The sequence below is a fragment of the Lissotriton vulgaris genome, chromosome 1_1 (assembly GCF_964263255.1).
Source record: "Lissotriton vulgaris chromosome 1_1, aLisVul1.2, whole genome shotgun sequence".
NCBI classification, from domain to species: Eukaryota; Metazoa; Chordata; class Amphibia; order Caudata; family Salamandridae; genus Lissotriton; species Lissotriton vulgaris.
Window position 1 is genome coordinate 1,837,246,073 of NC_141685.1, and position 21,146 is coordinate 1,837,267,218.

The following is a 21,146-nucleotide window of genomic DNA, read 5'->3' on the forward strand; positions in this document are numbered from 1 at the left end:
TGAAAGAACATTATTTGATCTCACTCTCTCCGCAACTCAGAGAAAGGCGAAAGGAGTTCTGGAACAACTCTTTTGTGCAGCTACTCCACCAGCACAATCTCGCCACCAATGCCACCAACTGCTGGATCTGTGGGTTGCTACCCCACGCCACTGGACATTCGATACCTTTCATCCCTTCACCCTTCTCAATTCACGGCTCCTGCCTTGCTTGGCTGATCCTCCTGCAAAAAAGCTATAAGGACAATGCCACCTCCAGCAAAACCATGACGCACTTCTTCCATGAGGTCTGGCGAAACAAAACAAAGACACATTTCTGCCCGCAGACCTCCAACGACTCTATCCACATGGACATCCCTGCTAAAGAACGAATTGAAATGCAGGTGTTCAACAATCCAACCAGACCCACCTTCTCCTACTTGCGGAAACGAACGGCTGCCACTCTGACTGTGGCCCTGTCTGTCATCAACGTCACAGGCCACATGTGCATAGAAGGGCTTGGGACACAGCTGGTAGGCCGCAGTGCTTGCCGTTTCACCAGAACTTTGGACTCTACCGATCCACCTTCCTTTGTATCCTCTCCAAATATGTACTTCGTTTGTGGCACAAAGGCTTACACCTGGCTCCCCAAAGGCTGGGGGGGTACTTGTTTCATCTCCTTCATCCTTCCTCCGACCTATGTGGCCCCAGCAAATCACCATAGACAAAAGCGAGCCAAGGACATTGAACAAGCCGACTCAACAGGAGCACAGTTCCTCGATGCTATGAAGGGACTTGTTCCACTCTGGGGCCCGATGGCAAACAGCCGTGCCATCCGACACCTGACTCAGGCAGTCGAGACAACAATGAACATCACAGCTGGTATTCTTGCTAACAACACAGCCGAACTTCAAGCGGTCCGCCTGGTGGCTCTCCAGAACCGCCTGGTTCTAGATGTGGTTCTTGCGGACCGTGGTGGAGCATGCCGCATTATTGGGTCCAGCTTCTGTACATATATACCGGACAACTCACCCTCAGTGTACAAGGCCATCGAACACCTCCACAGACTCTCTTCAGAAGTCCACCAGGAGCAGGAAGAATGGTCGCTTGGTGGATGGTTCTGGAGTACTGTTAAGAACTGGGGCTGGAGACTGTTTACCATTATCCTGATTCCTGTAGTTGTAATATGTGGTTTATGCTTAGGAATTCAATGCCTGCCGCCTCTGTGTTCATTATGTGCGAATTGCATTTGCCCTAAGACTGTAGACTTTGGAAATGAACGCATGGGAGCATTATATGATGCCGAGGTTAGGAATTTAATGAAGATTGACATTGAGTAGACAAGCTGGCTAGATATGTTGAAAAGGGAGGACTGTTAAAACTTAGGCTGCAGTGTCAACATTATCGGCGCCATCTTGCCCCCTTTTCGAGCCCATTCGTGCGCGTAAGCGGCAGCCATTTTGAGTACCATGGCCTCTCTGCCCATCGCTGATAGCCAGCGCGTCTCTCTCTCTCTCCCTCCTGACCTCGCAAGCATCCCCCGCACGCTGACAGCCCCCGCTCTCACATGCCTTGGGTCATAAACCCCTCTTCAGCGCAGCTCTGCCTCGGAACCCCATCCTGTTCCCAGAGCGACACCTCCATTCATTCCTTTCATGGTCCCGGGTCCCTTGATAAAACCCCCTTTCCTGTGTGCCCGTTTGTCTTACTCGTTCCCAGGCCGCCACCTGGCCCTGCGGATACTGTTTATTGCCCCCCTGTACAGTAGGAAGCTTCCCCCATCAAAGTATCCATGAGTTGATCAAAGCCCCCACCCTATGGGATCCGATCAACCTCATACATTCCGTGAATCGGTGGAATGTCCAGCTGCGCGATAATCATCACCTGTTGTGACCGGGGTGGGGACTTCAACTGTAAATGTGTGTGGGAACGGGCCTGAAGCGGGGATTCCGAGGATGTCTTTCCGTACATCAAAGTATTGACAAAGATGTGTTTTACGCAATAAAGCAATACATTTGTGTATAAGAGGCCAGGCCTCAGAGATGCGGTTAGAGCACCTCGAGAAGATACCCTGTTGTCTGATTTGATGTGTTCTGCTCCGTCGGAATAAAACTTCTGTTTCCTGCCTTCCAGTCTCCAGCGCCTGCCTCTTTGTTTGGTAACTTGAGTGGGTATAGATGATAGAGAGCATATGCCAACATTTAACAAAACTGGTTGCTCTTCTATATTTGACTATACAATATTGTCAGATAAACTTTCAGATTTAGTCCAAAGTTTAGAGGTAGTTCCAAGGATTGAGAGCGTTCACAATCCCCAAGTTATTTCCTTTAATTTACCCTTTGATCATTTGCTAGAAGCCAGAATATTAAGAACTGCCCCTACCACTTTTAATCTTAAAAGGTTGATATGGAGCGATAAAACTGAGAATGATATTTTGGAATTCCTTTCTCATCTAATTCCTGAAGTTCAAGCTGCTAATTCCAAAGGGAATCCGATGGTTGCTCTCTGGCCCTCCCTATGTGATTCTCTTCTGGATAACCCTCTGGGGGTATCATTTTTATCCCGCAGACCACGGGGTGGTTTTCCCACCGCTTGTTGTATTTGAAAAGAACCCTAAACAAAACAATAAGATCACTGTATAGAAAAGCAAAAGGGACTTCTTATTTCTCAATGTCACTTAAAATTGGAGACTTAAAAAGGGGATACAAGAATGAAATCTGGAGGGCTAAACAAGCGTACTATGAAGATACTTGATCCAAACTACATTTCGCATGCAAGTCTAAGGACTTGCGATTATTTTGGGGCATTATTAATAATTTAGAAAAAGGTACTTTTAGAAGTAATAGTGCCAACATTGATGAATTAAGTTGGGTAAACTTTTTTAATAATTTGAAATTCGCTCCTCAAGTTGTACATTGCGATGATGCTGAATGTTATCAACATAATTGCCAATTGGAGCCAATAGATGGGTGTCTTCTTTCAAGTGACAGTGTTACACTACGCTCCCCCGACATGGTCGGTTGATAAAGTTAAAAAAATCTTAATCAAGATCAGATCTAATGGAGCACCTGGCCCTAATGGAATCCTCAATGCCATCTTTAAAGCTAAAATAACTAATTGGCCAGAGTTATTAACGCTCCTTTTTAATGATGTTCTTAAACCAGGTTGTATCCCAGAATCATGGCCGGGTAGCATTATCCAGCCAATTTACAAAAGTGGACCCCAGGACAACCCTGCAAATTGTCGCCTAATAACCTTTACTGATCTAGAAAATATTTGCAAGTTTTCTATTAGACGAATTGGAGTCTTTGGCACTAAGAGAAGAATTGATCCCAATTTTTCAAACGGGTTTTAGAAAGGGTGAATCAACTCTCACTAATTTGATTTTACTGACATTAAAGCAACTCTGCTGACCTGATTCTCTGGCACTAAAGCAGCTCTGCTGACCTGGTTCTCTTCCTCTAAAGCAGCTTTGCTGACCTGGTTTCACTGGCTCTACAGCAGGTCTACTGACCTGGTTCTCTTGCTCTAGAGCAGCTCTGCTGACCTAGTTCGTAGGCTACAGAGCAGCTCTGCTGATCTGGTTCTCTACTGGAGAGTGAGTAGTAGAGAGTGAGAAGTAGAGTGAGTAGTAGAGAGTGAGTAGTATAGTTAGTAGTAGAGAGAGAGAGTAGTAGAAAGTGAGTAGTAGAGTGAGTAGTAGAGTGAGTAGTAGAGAGTGAGTAGTAGAGAGAAGTAGAGAGAGAGTATTAGAGAGTCAGTAGTAGAGAGCAGTAGAGAGTGAGTAGTACAGGGTAGTAGAGAGTGAGTAGTAGAGAGAGAGTATTAGAGAGAAGTAGAGAGTAGTAGAGAGTGAGTAGTAGAGAATGAGTAGTAGAAAGTGAATAGCAGAGAGAGAGAGTAGTAGAGTAGTAGAGAGTAGTAGTGAGTGAGTAATACAGTGAGTAGTAGAGAATCAGTAGTAGAGTGAGTAGTAAAGAGTGAGTAGTAGAGAAAGAGTAATAGAGAGAAAGTAGTAGAGTGAGTAACAGAGAGTGAGAAGTAGAGAGAGAATATTAGATAGTGAGTAGTAGAGAGCAGTAAAGAGTGAGTAGTAGAGAGTAGTAGAGAGTGAGTAGTAGAGATAGAGTAGTAGAGTGAGTAGTAGAGAGAGAGTAGCAGAGAGTGAGTAGTGGAGAATGAGTAGTTGAGAGTGAATAGCAGAGAAATAATAGTAGAGAGTAGTAGAGAGTAGTAGTGAGTGAGTAGTACAGTGAGTAGTAGAGAATGAGTAGTAGAATGAGTAGTAGAGTGGGTAGTAGAGAGTGATTAGTAGAGAGTAGTAGAGAGTGAGTAATAGAGAGTAGTAGAGAGTGAGTAATAGAGAGAGTAGTAGAGAGTGAGTAGTAGAAAGTAGTATCAGTCAGTCAGTGTCAGTCAGTGCCAGTCAGTGTCAGTCAGTCAGTGTCAGTCAGTGCCAGTCAGTCGGTCAGTGTCTGTCAGTCCATGTCAGTCATCAGTGTCAGTCACTGTCAGTCAGTCAGTGTCAGTCAGTCAGTGTCTGTCAGTGTCAGTGTCAGTCACTGTCAGTCAGTGTCAATCAGTCAGTATTGTTTCAGTCAGTGTCAGTCAGTCAGTGTCAGTCAGTCAGTGTCAGCTAGACAGCTCTTCTGACCTGGTTCTCTGGTTCTAAATGAGCTCTGCTGACCTGATCAGAGTAGTAGAGAGTGGGTAGTAGAGATTAGCAGAGATTGTGTAGTAGATACTAGTAGAGAGTGAGTAGTAGAGAGAGAGTAGTAGAGAGTGAGTAGTAGAGAGTAGTAGAGAGTGAGTAGTAGAGAGAGAGTACTAGAGAGTAGTAGAGTAGTAGAGGGTGAGTAGTAGAGAGTGGGTAGTAGAGAGTGAAAAGTATAGAGTGAGTAGTGGAAAGTAGTAGAGGGTGAGTAGTAGAGAGTGAGTAGTAGAGTGAGTAGTAGAGAGTAGCAGAGAGCGAGTAGTGGAAAGTGAGTAGTAGAGATAGAGTATTAGAGAGTGAGTAGTAGAGAGTGAGTAGTAGAGAGAGAGTAGTAGAGAGTAGTAGAGAGTGAGTAGTAGAGTAGTAGAGAGTGAATGGTAGAGAGTAGTAGAGAGTAGTAGAGTGAGTAGTAAAGAGTAGTAGAGAATGAGTAGTAAAGAGCGAGCAGTGTCAGTCAGGCAGTGTCAGTCAGTCAGTCATTCAGTGTCATTCAGTCAATGTCAGTTAGTCAGTGTCAGCCAATCAGTGTCAGTCAGTGTTAGTCAGTCAGTGTCAGTCAATCAGTGTCAGTCATTGTCAATCAGTCAGTGTCAGTCAGTCAGTGTCAGTCAGTCAGTGTCACCTAGAGCAGCTCAGCTGACCTGTTTCTCTGTCTCTAAAGCAGCTCTTCTGACCTGGTTCTCTGGCTCTAAAGCAGCTCTGCTGACCTGGTTCTCTCTCTCTGAAGCAGCTTTGCTGACCTGGTTTTTCTGGCTCTACAGCAGGTCAACTGATCTGGTTCTCTGGATCTAGAGCAGCTCTTCTGGCCTAGTTCTTATGCTACAGATAAAAATAGGTTTCAGAGACGTTATAGTTCGAAATTAGCATTTAAAAAACGCTTTGAAATTTACTGAAAAAAACATTAGGTTTCCGAGATGTTGTAGTTAGAAATTAGCATTTTAATTCCTCCGTTGCTAACTATAACTGCACCCGCATTGCACTGCTGATGATGTCACATATTGCATCATTCATGACATGGTCAGTGACATCACTGATGGCATCATTAATGACATCTCAAATGACATCTATGCAAATTTTTCAAAACTAATGGTTCACTCAGGTCAGCTCCTGTCTTCAAAGTTTTGGGGTGATTCGTCAAGCGGGGGTTGAGACAAAAGTGGGAACACATTTTCCCCAAGTTAATTCCAATAGGAAATTTGAAACAGGTTACAGCCCGAACTGCTGAGCTGAATTACACCAACTTTTGCAAAAAGGTAGCCCTTGGTTCAGAAAGAGACCTTTTTTTAAATGGTGTAAATTCGTTCACCAGGATAGCATTTGGGCATGTGGAGCTGCATGTTAGCAACTCCCCTTGCTCAAAAGCCAATCCGGCTCCTGCAGGAGGCGGGGAGCCGGCGGTAATGTGGGGGCATTTGGGCTTCCCCCACGGTCCCCAAAGGAGAGGCCAGGTCCCAGGGGATGGGATCCAAGGGGCCAGAAGTGGTCTGGGAGGGGGGCCATGCGGCCCCATCCCCAATTCCCCAATAATAAAAAAAAAAGGAAAGGCAGGCCCCAGGGGATGGGGTCACGAGGCCATAATTGCCTCTGGTGGAGGGCCACTGGGCACCCCTTCCAAAAATAATTGTTTTTACAAACAAAACAAGGACAACAGGCCCAGGCATGGGGCTCCTGGGGCCCATAGTGGCCATGGGAAGGATGGCCATGCAGCCCCCCTCCCATAAAATAGGAAGAAAAAACAAGTAAATGGCAACTGCCCCCTCTGCAAATGCACCCCCTGGCATGTTCTAAGTTTGGGAGTTTAGTACCCTGGAAGACTGAGGGTCCCTGTGGGCCAACTAGCCCACCAGGTATCTCCAATAAGTGCCACACAGCTGGATTGCAGAGAGGTGTTCCGATGCCACACCCCTTTTTACAACACTCTGCAAAAGCGCCTCTTGGTGCACTGGTGGTGGGGTGATGAGGTCCTCTTGTCTCCTGAGGACCTCAGGACACAAGTGGACTTCATCACCGAGCATAATCAGGAGCCTCATTTATGAGGAAATAGCATAGGGCAGCGCTGCAATTCTTGCTGAATTGCCCTTTGCCAATGAGAAATGGCAGGAATGCACAGTATTTCATAAATGCAGTGCAGTCTTGTCCTTTCCCCCAGCACTGGTGCACAATTTGCTGCCTAGCACCAACACATGCACCCTTATACCATGGTGCAAGGCTGCCTCCTTTGCCGGCAGCATTGTTTTTATGCAGGATTGCGCACCTTCCTGCACAAAAACTATCCCAGGAGGCGTTTTTCTCAATGTTGAAAAGAGGAAAAAACAAGGAGAAATAAAATTATTTCTTCTCGTTATGCCTGTCCTGGGGAGGCGTAAGGTTTTGCCACTGCCGCAGGTTTATGTGATTAAATAAATCTGGGGCAGTGTCAAAATCCATGGGTTTTGCATGAGAAAACCCATATAATGCCTGCTTGATGTAGGGTAAGGCAAGAAAATGACTTCCGCTGCTTTGTCTTACTCTATATCTATGAGTCCATGCAAAGCCATGCAGACTGGTTCTTCTGGTGCCTCACAGATATGACTAAGAGGCGTGCGCTGCCGGAGCTTCCCAGAAAAAAAGGGATTTACTGGCAGCGCACACTTCTCATAAATAAGCCCACTGGTTTGTTGCAAATGTAAATATATGTTCAGAAAAATTCAGGCATCTGTTTTTCCCGCCTTTCTAGCAGTCCACAGGTAGGCATGAAGTACATTGTTCACAGCATTGTGTTTCTGTGCCTCAAGTAATGTTTTCTTTCATTCAAGTTATATTTTCCCTCAAAGGCCATGATCTGTAGAAGGAGCTTGACTGGTGTGCTATTCATTATGACTCTGTCATACATTCCCATCTTTTATTTCATTTAATAAAAGATGTGCTATATTTTCTCCACAAATCTAAAGAGACACACAAAGCACCTTTGTTGCAGCAAAGCATTGTACTAGAAGCATTACACTGCCCAGTAATCCCTTTCTAAAAGTCCTTTAAAAGATGTATTCTTCAGCTTCTGCTCAGATGGATTCTGCCACTGTAGTCCAGCTAGATTTTTAAGATGCAAGATCACAGGATGCTGACGTGCAGAGAAGAAGTTTAGTCACAATCGTCCAGAGGACAAGAGAATGTATTATACCTTGACTTGGTTATTGAGTAGCTCTTGCTCGCCTCCTGGGTTAGGAGCCTACATCCAGTTGCCTGAGTCAATAAGTGAGCTCATGGTTACAAAGTGCTACTAAGGTCATTCAAAAAGCATCTTAACAGTGGCAATCTGTTTTCAGAGATGATATTCATAGGTGTATGTAATGCAAACTCATAATGAATATGTTTATGGATGTTGGTAATGTTGGTGGCACAGATTCACATACATGTAAAAATGCATTTATTTGAATTCAGTGCACAATACCATAAATTCCGAATTTAGAAATGTTCTGCAGATGATCTTAGAGGGCCAAGAACCATACTATGTGATGTTTTGACATGCTGAGTGGCGTACGTTTATATACTATGAAACCATATAATGTTCGAGGCACATCAAGACCTCAAAACATGCATAGTACATGGAGTTCTGTTTAGTAGTACAAAAGTAATTAAGTAAACCAGGTAATTTACTGATATTATTTTCAGATTTACGAAGGCAATTGAACTACTTTATGGAAATGTCGCTGATTAATGTCCATTTCAGGTATTTTTACTCATTTGTTTCAAAACTGTTAAGCTGAGAGGGGAGCTAACACAGTTAATATGTCAGTTCAAGCAGGAGGCGCACTGCCTTCCACCGTATCACAGCCCAATTCAAGTGCACATTCAAAATTCAGGCTTCATGTGTTCACAAACTTATTATCAGCCAAAGCATTCCTGCAGGAAATGTTTACAAAACATAAGTCCTCAGGAGCATAATGAAAGAGTTAATTGCTAAAATCACACACTAGGCGATACCTGGATATACTGGCGACCCTCAGCACTGCACAGATGTAGCATTGAAGCTTGGTTTTCACAGCACCTGGGGTACACACTTTTGAACACTTTTTAAATATATAGCCATCTGTGTGCCTTTATAGATCATAATTACTTAGTCTGTGGCCTGGCTGCTCCAAACATTCAATGGCGTACGATTTAGAAGCTACTTCTGAATATGAGGGAAACTTAGCACTTTCTGGACACTGATGTGCTGATGGTGTATAATCCCTCATATTAATTCATTCATCTACCTATACATTCTACTCAGCGAGTTACACACCCACTCCACAGACCGTTCTGTAGCCTAAATATCACTTGTGTATTAACTGTACATTTCCGTAGACCAATGAAATCTTGCACTAGTCTGTCTGGTGGGAATGGAAGATTGCACTTGCCCCCTTGCGTGAGAGTGGGAAGCATATTGTTCTACTACCATCCTGTACCAATTCTGTCAGGAAATGAAACGTGCACTGCGGTGCCTGGCTTTTCTTATCTCTCTTCAGCCTGTCACCCAAAAGCCGCACAATTGAGCTTTGTGCCCAGTGCAGTTGTGCCGGTAACACCACCCTAAATTCGGCACTACAGTTTCTTCCAGGTGTAATGTGCACTTGTATGTTTATGTGTGTTTACAAAGAGCATAAAACTGACCTTTAAATTCCCTCACTTTGTCTTTAGTGTCTTACCTATCTGTGGGAGAATGTGTGGCATGGTATTCCCCCTAAACCTTTTGCCTTCATTCCTCCTTATTTTTTAATTTGTTTCTGTTGGCATTAGGATTCTGTGCACTTTCTCATTGCTAACTATTGCTAAAGTGCTTGTGTTCTCCCCTTTAAACATAGTAAAATTGTCCTACACTTAATTGCCACCTTTAATTTACCTATACACCCTTATTAAATGGCAATACATGTACTCAGGGCCTGTAAATTGAATACTCCTAGTGGGCCTGCATTATTCATTGTGGAACCCACTAAAGTCCCCTTTTAAGACATCTTAGGTCTGCAGTGCAGCCTGTAGTGCAATTGTAAGCTGTCAGTTCAGCCTGGAAAAATACACATTTTGCCAGACCTAATCCTTCCTTTTTAGTGCAGCTTTGCGAAGAGCTGTAGTAGTTGAGTACGAGGGAAGTTTTGTCCACTCCCCCACCCTTAATTTTCATTGGCTTGTGCGTTTGTCTTTTGTAAATGCTGGCTTCTGATTCATTATGAGACTTGCTTCTCCCTTCATAGTACAGCCATGTCGTTATTTGTATCCTCCCTTGGCTACTGGCCCCTTTACTTGTTTGTTACACAGGGCATGTACTATTTCCTCCATGCAGGCATATCATCAGGCAGCTTTTTCCGTGCCTTCTCCTCCCCCCAGTGCACCCTCCAGTTGTCTGTGCCTTCTCTCCCCCACCCTCCCTAACAATGTCCCTGCCTTCTTCTCCACCCTATTGTTATCTGTGATGCCAAGTTGGCAACAATTTGCAATTCAATAGGTCTTGCGTAAATTGGAGTCTTATTGCATTGCAAATGCTTGTTATATCTGTCATTTATTTCTCTTCAAAGGGAGGGTCCAGGAAAGCTAGGATCTTACTGCTGGCTCTCCTGTGGGCTCAAATGTCCATGGACTCGATAATTCTCGCTTCGGTGCCTGACCTAGTCATGGGTTAACACTCTGCAACTCTGGGCATTAAGCTTGCTTAATCTCCACAACGGCCCCCCCGCGGCGGGATGCCTGGCTTTCACCTTGGGGATGCCCTGTAGGGGCTATCTCACAGGGAAAAAGCCAGGACGGGTTCCCAAGGCAAGCGCGGAGATACCCCTTCGGGGGTCGATTCTGGCGCTATATAAGAAACATAATAATAATAATAATAATAATACCTCTCTAAAAACATGCTACTGTCAGGCTGATGGCTTTACAATTTGTTTTGGCTTGTTTGAGAGCGGGGGAGTGGTTGACCTCACTAAGGTGTTTATAACAGCAAATCTCTCATTAAGCAACACTTTACCACCGCTGTCTTCGCTTCCTGCTTTCCATAGCTCCTATTTTGTTCCTAAAGTTTGCAAAACGTTCAAGTAACAAAATTTGTGCACCTTTTTGCATGCTAAGGGACTATTGTTGTTACACTCTGCTTCTCTGCCAGCAATTATTGTATTCACATTTGAGGAAAGGTCCATTGTGATTCGAAGGTGCATACATACATCTACAAGTTACATAATCTGTATCAAAGACGCTTCACAGCTATGACATTGTGCTATGCTTTACTCCATTTGGTGCCAGGTTATACCCTTCTCAAATCTCTACCTGGGATAATTTACATCTATGCGGGTGGGCTGTGCTTTGAACCAGTCTTCTTTGGGTTACTCTGTACCTGGTATACTTCAGAAAGAGTTCCCTACTGTCTTCAATGCTTTACTAAGACAGGTAAGGTCAAGATTCCACCCGTGAAATAGGCACAAAGGATTTTTTGTGGGCATGATGTACGTGTATATTTTTCAATGAGTTTGAGGGCAGATGGTCAGGCAACTTATTCATCTTACCATAATGCGCTTCATTATAGTGATGTATTGAAATATTGAATTCTTGTGACTTATATCCCATATGGTTCTCTTGAGCCCTTACAGATTCCCTCTAATTAATGGCAAGAAGCCACATCAGTTTTGAGCACTACTCTTTACACCATCCTCCCGAAAACCCCCACAAATGTATGTTTGTAGCTTTGTATTGGGTGGGGGATCGTGTCCTGTCAGTTTCCCCTTTAAAAAAAATCTTATTTTCCCCCAACATTCTATAGCATCACTTAAGAGCATTGGTAAAGCCAATACATCCCTCCACCTGTCTTTTTTTCCCTCTCTCTTTCTTAGTTTTGACATCTCCTACCTTTTCTCTCCGGGATCTACTCCCGCCTTTATGTGCTCTCCTTCCATCTCACTGCTTCCCTAGGTATCGTTTTCTCCATTTGCTTGTCTTTCCTCTTCTGTCCCTCCTACTTCCCCTCTTAATTTTCCTTTTTTCCATCTTCACCACGGTCACCTCCCTTAGTACCCAACTCATGCTCAATAAAGGCAAACCCCTGACTCATGCAGCCTTGTGTGGAAGAAAAACAGGTAGGTGGTGGCGGTGGTTTACATTTCTGAAAACTAACATATGCCAATGTAGCACAGCCCGACTGAATTGTGATTAGCACCCTAAACTTTGTTTAAGGTTCAGATCCTAGTATCTTATTAAATTACTGAGTTAATCTCGCTGTGGGTAGTTTCAGCTGCAAGATTTCTAAATAGTAACCTGTTTTTTTTGGAATGGCGATTTGAAGGAGTTGGCATACTTGACATTGGAGTTTATAGTCTTTCCCTACTTGTACTGATTCCCCTTCTGGTGGGGTGTGCAAGGCTCCAAGTAATCTACTCATACCATTTTTAAGTTGTGCATGAGCCGGCGTGCAAGGGCTGGTCGGCGAAGAGCTTTGGTAGTTCAGTACGGAGAGAAGCTTCGCCCACTCCCCACCCTTATTTTTCATTGGCTTGTGTGTTTGTCATTTGTAAAACGCTGTCTTCTGATTCATTAAGAGGTGTTTTAGTCCCTCCTTAGTACAGCCATGTCATCATTTGTATCCTCCAATGGCTACTGGCTCCTTTACTTGGTTGTTACACAGGGCGTATACTATTTCTTCTGTAGAGTGCTGTATATATCTTATCTCCAAAGCTCTGTTCCTTTTGTTGCAGATGGCCTGATTATAATTTAGTGACCGTGTGCATTTTAGGATAAAGCTTGAGAGAGCTGGTATTAAGTTGGCGTAGTTCTGAATTTAGATGCCACGCCAAGCGGGACGGGTGTTGACTGCCCTCCAGTCTCTGCTGTGCTGGTTTGGGAGAGGCAGGCTGCATGCTGTGAGTGCCTGCCAATGTGCCAGGGTGGAGAGTGGCTTTGCCGAAGGGATCCATGGAAGAGACTGGGACCCATTTGCCTGCACCCAGGCATGGTGGCTGTCACCCACGGGACAGTCCCTGTCTCTTTTATGCACTGTGCAGCTACAGGGTGTAACCCGGTAGCACGTCGAGGTCCCGCCAGCTGCATAACAATCTCACTCAAACTTTGTAGCTAGGGGTTATTGGGTGAGCATGCTATATGCAGCAGCTGTCAAACCTGTAGCAAGATGTGTGCAGATGTGCAAACAGCCGTTTTACAAAAATACCTCAAACCAGTTTAAAGCATTTGAATATTTCTTCATAAATGTCATGCTTCTTGTATCATGCTCTTCAGGTAGTATGCACAGAGCCCAGGTTCCTGTAAAGCCAATCTTGGGTGTCTTATTTTCTTCAGCTAGCCGCACTCCAACTCAGAACTCATTTAAATGGCGTCACCTTGCATCATAATTCCTTTCCATTCACAATACAAATATGATGTTTGTGAACAGGTTTTGCTGTACAGTGTAGTTCCTGATTTTTTTTTTACCATGCTGGACAGCCCGTGGACCCCCCATTGCGAGCCCACAGTGAAGGAGTTACAGAATATACAACTTTTTTTTATTTTTTAAATTCTTTATTCGTGATTGTACATATAAGGCAAATTTACCTATAATCATCATACATTTAGCAATCACGGTTTTCTATTTTCACCCAAAAACAGGTAATACAGTAGTGATCTTCCACCAACAGTTCGGATCCATGTAATCTCTATAACTGCATTATGGCCGTTCGGCGTGTGACATTACCCAGCTATCCGCGGGCAGCTTGTTAGAGAACATCTATACACACACAAATGACTGAAGGAGAAGACCTTCACCCTCCCACTCCCACCCCAACTATCCCACCCCTAACCCTCCCGTCTCCTGAGTGCAAACGTCTCACATTGGTACAATTCTCCGGGCTACAATACTGACCACTCTAATGCAGTAATAATACATAAACATATACACCAATCTGGCCTCGGTATGATCAATCTCCAGATGTTTGTCCTCAGTGCGTATTATGCGGACCATCCCTCTGGGACCGTGCCTGGTCTAGACCATCTATGTCCAGCAGCATAACCTCCCAATCCATTGCTATAGGGTGTTTCTGCCTCCCAGTTTCCTCCTCTCTCCTAAGGGTGACACTCTCCACCTGGCCCCATTTCACTCCATCTCCCTTCCATGTCTCCACACTAGGCGCTCTAGGGGATTTCCATCTCATTGTGATCACTCTAATCACCAGAGGAGGGCCTGGTCTATAAATCTCAGTTTGGCTTTCAGTGCTTTGGGGCGGTGGCGAGCTCCTACTAAGCAATATAAGGCGGTTTCTTGTACCTGCATGTACCTGCATCTGTGTGACCTTCCGTAGTGTCTGACATACCTCCCCCCAGTATCTCCTCAGTTGCGGGCACACCCAAAGCATATGGAGGAGGCCAGCCTCATCCGCGCAGCACCTAGGGCAACAGTGGGGAGAGTCTGGGAACATCCAATGGATCTTCTCTGGGGTCAAGTACACTCTGTGAAGAACCATGGTCTGAATAAATTTAAATTTCACATTCCGTGAAACTCTTTTAGGATGTTCGAGTACCATCTGCCACACATTATCCACTAATGTCCCGTAATGTAGTGAGGGATATTGCTGCGTGTAGTCTGATTCCGGTATATAACCACCTCACCAAGTGCCCCCCAGTCCCCATATGATACATCAGGTGTACTAACTCATGTCTAGGTGGTAGTCCAGGAGAGCGTCGTCCCCAAAGAAACTCCCTATCTCCTCAATTCCGTTCTCCGTCCAGTGGTGTAGTGTCTGCCTTTTGAGTCTCCCCTGTGGTGTTAGGATGCCCAATAAGGGAATGTTCCCGGCATAGGGTGTTACCGGCACTGTGTACTCTAGTGCCTTCTTACAGCAAGTGAGGGCCGTGCGAAGCAGTGGGTGACACGTCTGTGGTATTTTACTTTTTGGCAACAGTAAACTATGCTTTTCTCCCTGATCTAGTCGATCCGACTTGAGTCCGATTTCATGCAGATTCCTACCCACCAGCCGGTATGACAACCACTGGAGCTGGCTGGCGTAATAGTATCCTCAGAAATCTGGGACTCCCAGGCCTCCAAGTCTGGTGCCAAGCTGGAGTTTGCGAAGACTTATCCTTCTTCGACCCGTCCCCCATATAAGTGTGGTCAGCAGAGTGTTTATCGTGTTAAATACCTGTTTGGGGAGACAGACCGGTAGGCTGACAAAAAAATATAGTAGGCGAGGGAGCATGACCATCTTGGCTATCGCAATGCGATCCATGACGGACAGAGGCAATGAGGTCCAAAACCCTATGCTGCTGCGGAAACCAGTAATAGCTCTCAAGATATTACCATCTATTACCGTCTATCTGGTCCTCCGTTGTCCTATATATTCGAACCCCTAGATATCTAAAGGTGGATTGTGCCACCGGGATCTGATAGGCTCCGAAGGGTATGGAAGGAGGGTGAGGTGCTTCCCAGAAATAAAATCCAACCGATTTGTCTGGGTTTATAGCCAAACCCGACACTGATTCGTACAGAATGTACAACTTAACTAGAAACCATTCATGACACTGTCTGTGCTGGGAAAAATTAAACTAAAAGAGCCACCCAGATTGTTGATTCTCCATGAGCTGCACTCACTGCTGGAGATATGTTCTCCTGCATGGAGTAGAACAGGTTGCAGGTCAATGGTTGTTGTTTGAGATCTCGAGTTCTGTAAATCTGTCACTGTACCACCAATGCCACACTGCATACACAAATCATGGAGAGGGCAGGAATTAACCCCCCCTCCCGCTCTTTCTCCTGAGCTGCAACAGTGTAATCACAGAGCGAAAGGTGTTGGAGCACTTTGTTAGTGTTTATAGCTAAGATCTTATGTACCTCTCACTTCATACTTTGGGTCTTTGTTATTTACAACACTTACACATCTTCTTCACTGCACTATTTATCACTACTTTGAAGATGTTTTAGGCCGGTCTCTTCCTCTGAAATTTACAATCTAACAAGTAGTCGAAAAGGCCCTTTATTGCAATGCTACAGGACTTGCATTTGCGAGAGTTTAAGCCATTACTACTGTACTAGCCATTTACTACTGTAAATGACAAAATGCCTTTTGTTTAGGTTTTAAACCCCAAAACATAAATCTAAGGCATTGTCATAGCTCAAACATGCCTGAATGCGAGACCTATTGCATTGCAAATTGTTGTTATACCTATAAGTCACCACTAAGGTAGGCCCTAAAGGCACATAGGGCAGAATGAATTGTATTTAATGAACGTAGAGCATTTGTACCTAGGTTGTGCAAGTCCTGGCAGTGAAAACTCCAAAAGTCCTTTTTCACTGTGGTAAGACCTACCTTTCGCATTGACTAACACTGGTTTACCCCATTAAATTGAATAAGTGCTAATGTTAGATTGGGGCCTGATAGAGCTGTGCTGTTTACACTCATAGGACTTGCAAATTAAAAAAAACTCTTTAATGGGGCAGTTGGATTTCATGTATTTTTAATTTTACAGTGTAATTAGTGGTTTGGAAAGTAATAGCTCTATTTAGCATCTATGAGATTAGTATGCACATTGAATTTCTATACAGGTGTTATCTAACCACAGTTCTTCAAGAATGATACCATTACATGAAGTAAGTAGAGAGGTGATGATCTGTGTCATTTTTGGGATAGGAGTGCTTGCACCTTGACTATTTCCACCATTATGACTTTAATCTGGTAACACAATTTTTAATTTGCTTCCCTTGGTGTGTGGTGTTTCACATCCAAGGATAACTGGTGGCAAACTTTAAAATGTCATATTTAATTGCGCAATCATTATGTTGTTTTTACCTTAGATTTATTGGTTAGTTTAATCTACATTGAAGGGGTCTTTAAACTAAAATGCGTTCCACAATTTCTACTGAGGATGGTGTTAAGTACCACTTGGACATTTGGAGACCAAAATATAGATGCATTAACAACTACATTCTCACATGAATGGGCAAATGAGCCAACTACTACAATGAATGACTTTTTGAAAATGTGTGTGTTTTGGTTAAGTGGTCTCCACATTCTCAAAGGTCACCACTTAGACTTAAAAATATTACTGTGAACCTATATGCCAGTATGATGGTTCTGTTTACAGACTGTAAAGAATTTTGGAATAACAATAAATAGTTATAGATCACATCTTGCACTTGAAGTGCCCTTGTTTAAATCATTGACTATATAATTGCATATATCAATGCAATTATGTGAGGACAAGCCACGGTGAATGGTTTGGGTTTGACATTGTATTTACCTGTCCATGTAGTTATTCCTTTAGTAGGCCTCATGGTTTGTATACTTCTAGAAAGTTGGCATTTTCTCTTTCCAACCATCTATGCCTTCTGCTGGTATCCTGGGTCATATTACTGCATTTGGCTCTGCTGTTGGCATTTGTTTATTGCTTCCAGACAGTAACACAAAGGAGACTTAGTTAGGGAGGGAATTGGCCATCCTGTCAGGATGACTATGAAGTCTCATGCTTACACAAAGGAACCAGACACCAGGTCTGGCCTGCTTTTTGCTACCACAAGTTTGGACCTTGACAGGGAAAGACCTTTTCAAAACCAAATTTGGGGGTAGGACAGAGAGATCCTCCGTACAAAGGCTGGCACCAGGTATACATATTGGACCTCCAGAGTCACTCATCAGAGCACTCCTGGTCCTGTGGAAGTTGCAGAAGAAGAACTGCCCTGCTGCCAGTGGACATCCCTGCTGCTTGTAATCCTGCCTTAATGTCTGAGAAGTAGAACTGAATCTGCTTGCCATCATCCCTGGCTAACCAGAGCAACTTCAAGGGTCAATTGACTGACCTTCTGTGTGAGCTACAGGGACACAACAAGCTGCTTCAACATCCCCTTGCAAATGCCAGTTTGACCTGCTGCAACGGGACATACAACTGGAACGGTCTGAGCCCTGCTGCTGGTCTCTGCTGAACTGAGTCCCAACTCCCAACTGGTGTACCACAGCCAGGTTCTGGAACCTTGTTTAGCACCAGTGAGAGCACCTCCAAAGAGAAAAGGCAAAAATCCTGAAGTGTGGGTACCTCATGACAGAGAGTGAGCCTGTTCATGCCAAGACTCTGCCACCAATAATGACTGCCAATGCGAAGTTCTGGTGAGACCCACTTTTTGTGCCAACATTGACCAACTGCAGCAACTGTCCACACGAGATCTGCTCTTTACACTACAGCAATGATCACCAATGAAATCAACAGCAACAACCATCTGTTATGCTTGACCGACTCTTTGCACAAAGTGATGTCCGCCTGAAAAACCTGACCTGCTGTTCCCGCTACAGCAACCACTATCCATGATGCTCATTCTTCTCCTTATGGCCTCCTGCAACATGAACTTCACTCTTTACAACAGACTTAGAAGGTAACTTTTCAGTGAGACAAACCTGGTCCCTGTATCTGGCTTTGCTCCATCACTGTTGGTTGGAACCTGCTGCCTACTGGTCTGAAGTGACAAAATGACTTTTCTTGCTGAAAAAAACTGCATGTTAAAGAGACATTGTTTTCCAGAATATTGCAAACAGACACACCATGAATGAAAAAACAATGTGGTGACACCACTCTTCCAGAGGGTCATCCTGGGACACTCCATTCAAATGGCATTTCTGCTCTCTGCTTGTGGTGGCGCACTGTGTGCTGCCTAGCACCAATGCAGGCACACTTGCACCATGGTTCAAGGGCGCCTGTTTTACAGGAAGGGTTGCTTTTGTGTAGGAAGGGATATATAACAATGTTGCAAAATGATTATGCTTGAACATCAACTCAGTTGCCTCCCCGTTTTCCAGAGTAAATCATTGAGACCTTTTGCTGTCTACAATATAGGGTTTTCAGTTGTGTGTCACACCACTGGAGTCCAGTCAGGATTATAGTGGTATGTTTGAGTGAGTTTTCAAGATGAAAAGAAATTACATGTTAATGATTTTTGGTTCTAGGTGGCATATGGTCACACAGTCTTGCATATTTTGAAGAGATTTGAATAGAAGCTCAATAACTATAGTAATCCTGAAATAGATAAGGAGTATCATGAGAGTAACCTGCAAAATTACACAACATTTGAGTATCACTCCAAAGTAACAGGCATAAACGTTCAAACGAGTAAGGCATACTATAAGACCTTGTGGAACCCCATGTGTCAATGAAACAGTGTTATATAAGTCAATATCAATTTTGATATGTTGAACATAGTTTGCTAAGTAAAGGATAAACTATTTGATAAATATGCATTCAGTTACCACATGTTCATTAAGAATACTTAAGAAAAGGGAATGATTCACTTTATTGAGTGCAGCTGAAACATCAAGGACAATGAGGGGGCATTAGTTGCCAGTGCCAGAAATTTGAAGAGCATCATCAACTACCAGAAGCAGTTACATTGCCATGCAACAATCTTGTCTAAAACATAACTGAAACTGGAGTGATTATTATTCTCAATGTGTTGAGTGATTTGTTCTGCAATGCAACTCCCAAGAGCCCTTGATCGAGTCGGCAGATCTAAGATGGATAAAAAATTATTGAGAACCCTGGCCCCACATCAGGGACATTTTTCATCGAAGCAAGATCGCGGCCAGGTAGTGGTGGCGCTTACATCAGAGCAGTGAGGACGAGGTTTAAAACCCCAAAAAACCTTGCTATGCAGCCGTGCATTTTCTATTGAAAACGGGCAAAGGATTAGCTAAAGCCAGATGATTGCAGCCGTGTTCTGGTGAGGACCGGCGAGTCAGTTGAAGCAAGTTGTGGCGCTGGCCCGGGCTGTCCTCTCTCCCTGCCGCGGGTTCGCCGCGAGTGCTGGTGGGTGGAGCGGCCAGAGAAGGCTGGGAGTGGAGCTGAGTGAAGCAAGCAGTGAGAAGCGGTGCCGGCGGAGTGTAAAGGGGCAAGAAGGGGAAGAGGGGGCTATGGTTTCAAAATTGAATTTGGGCACAAAGGCAGCAATGTCAAAAAAGAAGGCTGCGAATGATGCGGCGGAGGAACCAGAAGAATGTGAAATATTGCGGAAGACACAGACACCCCTGGTGGAGCCGACGCAAAAAAAGCAGCAGGTATCAGTCAGGACTTGCCAGGCTTCTGCTTCAATCGCAGAGATGTTCACCAGAAGCGGTAAGGAGAAGTGCGCTAAGGAGGCCACGAACTTGGAGGATGATGTGGCTGTCCAGGGGGTGGAGGATCCCGTTAAAGGGCTTAAAGACAGTGATGCTCATAGACAAGCCCCCCGCAAGCTGAAGTCACTGGCCCTTCTCCCATTCCCCCGACAATAACAACTACTTATATAACCCCTGAAGTGACAGCCAACCTGAGTCTACTGGGGTCAGACAATGGGGGGATAACCACAAGCATAACCACACGCAAAGAAGCCCTTAATAATGGAGTCAGTACCAAGAGCAGAGTGACTCTGCTGTGACAGTTGATCTGACCGAAGGAGGCGCACCTAGCAATGTAGGCGCCTAGGATACAGGGAGTAGTAAAGATGCTTTAGTCTCAGAAAAAGTCAAGGAGAACGTTCCCAGTGAGTGCTTCTCTTCAGTGTCTGAGGAGGCGGAATGGTCAGAAGAGGAAGACGAATGAAGCTCCTACATGGGGGGTAGCAACCTCGAATCCGAGAGTGATCCTGAGCAAGATCTCCAGGCGACGGCAATAAAATCTATCACCGCATTAAAAGCACATGAACAGCCCCAACGAGATTTAAGCTGGGACCATTCATCCACGATGCCACTACAGGGCAGCCCTAGTGTGGAAGCAACCTAACTCTCGTTGTCAGGGTTATCCATCAAGAAATTATAGCACACAGAGAGGAAACATGACAGGATAGCCGCAAATCTCAAGCAGCGGTGCAGAAGATGCAGGGCGTGGTAAGAAAACTATTCAAAGCCTGTGCCAATGTGGGGGACAGAGTGTTGCATCTCGAGGAAAGGATGGTCTCTACGGAAGCTGAGGTCACCACTGCCACTAGCAAGGTTGAGTCTCACTGCGATCAAGTTACTGATATCCAATGGAAGCTCGAGGACATGGAGAATAGGCTCAGGAGGAACAACCTTGGGGTCCTGGGAATTCTCGAGGGGGCAGAAGGATCGGATGTTAGAGCTTATGTTATCAAGCTCTTTGAGCTGGCATTTCCTGAGCTTTCCAGTTGGAACTGGTCTGGAGAAATCCAGAGGGCGCACCGTACTCCCTTTAAAATACGCCAAAACACAAGGGAAGGAGACAAACCCAGGGCGATCCTAATCTTCCTGGGTAACTTTGTTTGGAGGCAGGCCATCGCAGAAAAAGCTAGACCCGACGCAAAGAGGTCCAGCGAAGGTATGTCATTCTTTGTCCGCCTGGACTATTGTTATACGACTTTCGAGAGACGCTGGAGGCTGAGGCAAATGATCGAGCCTTTTCAGGAGAAGAAAATGCAGGCCTACCTAATAAACCCATAGTGAACAACACAGAGTACTCAAACCACAGTGACTCAATACGTTTTTTTGATACAGGGTAAGAAACCAATTTATTG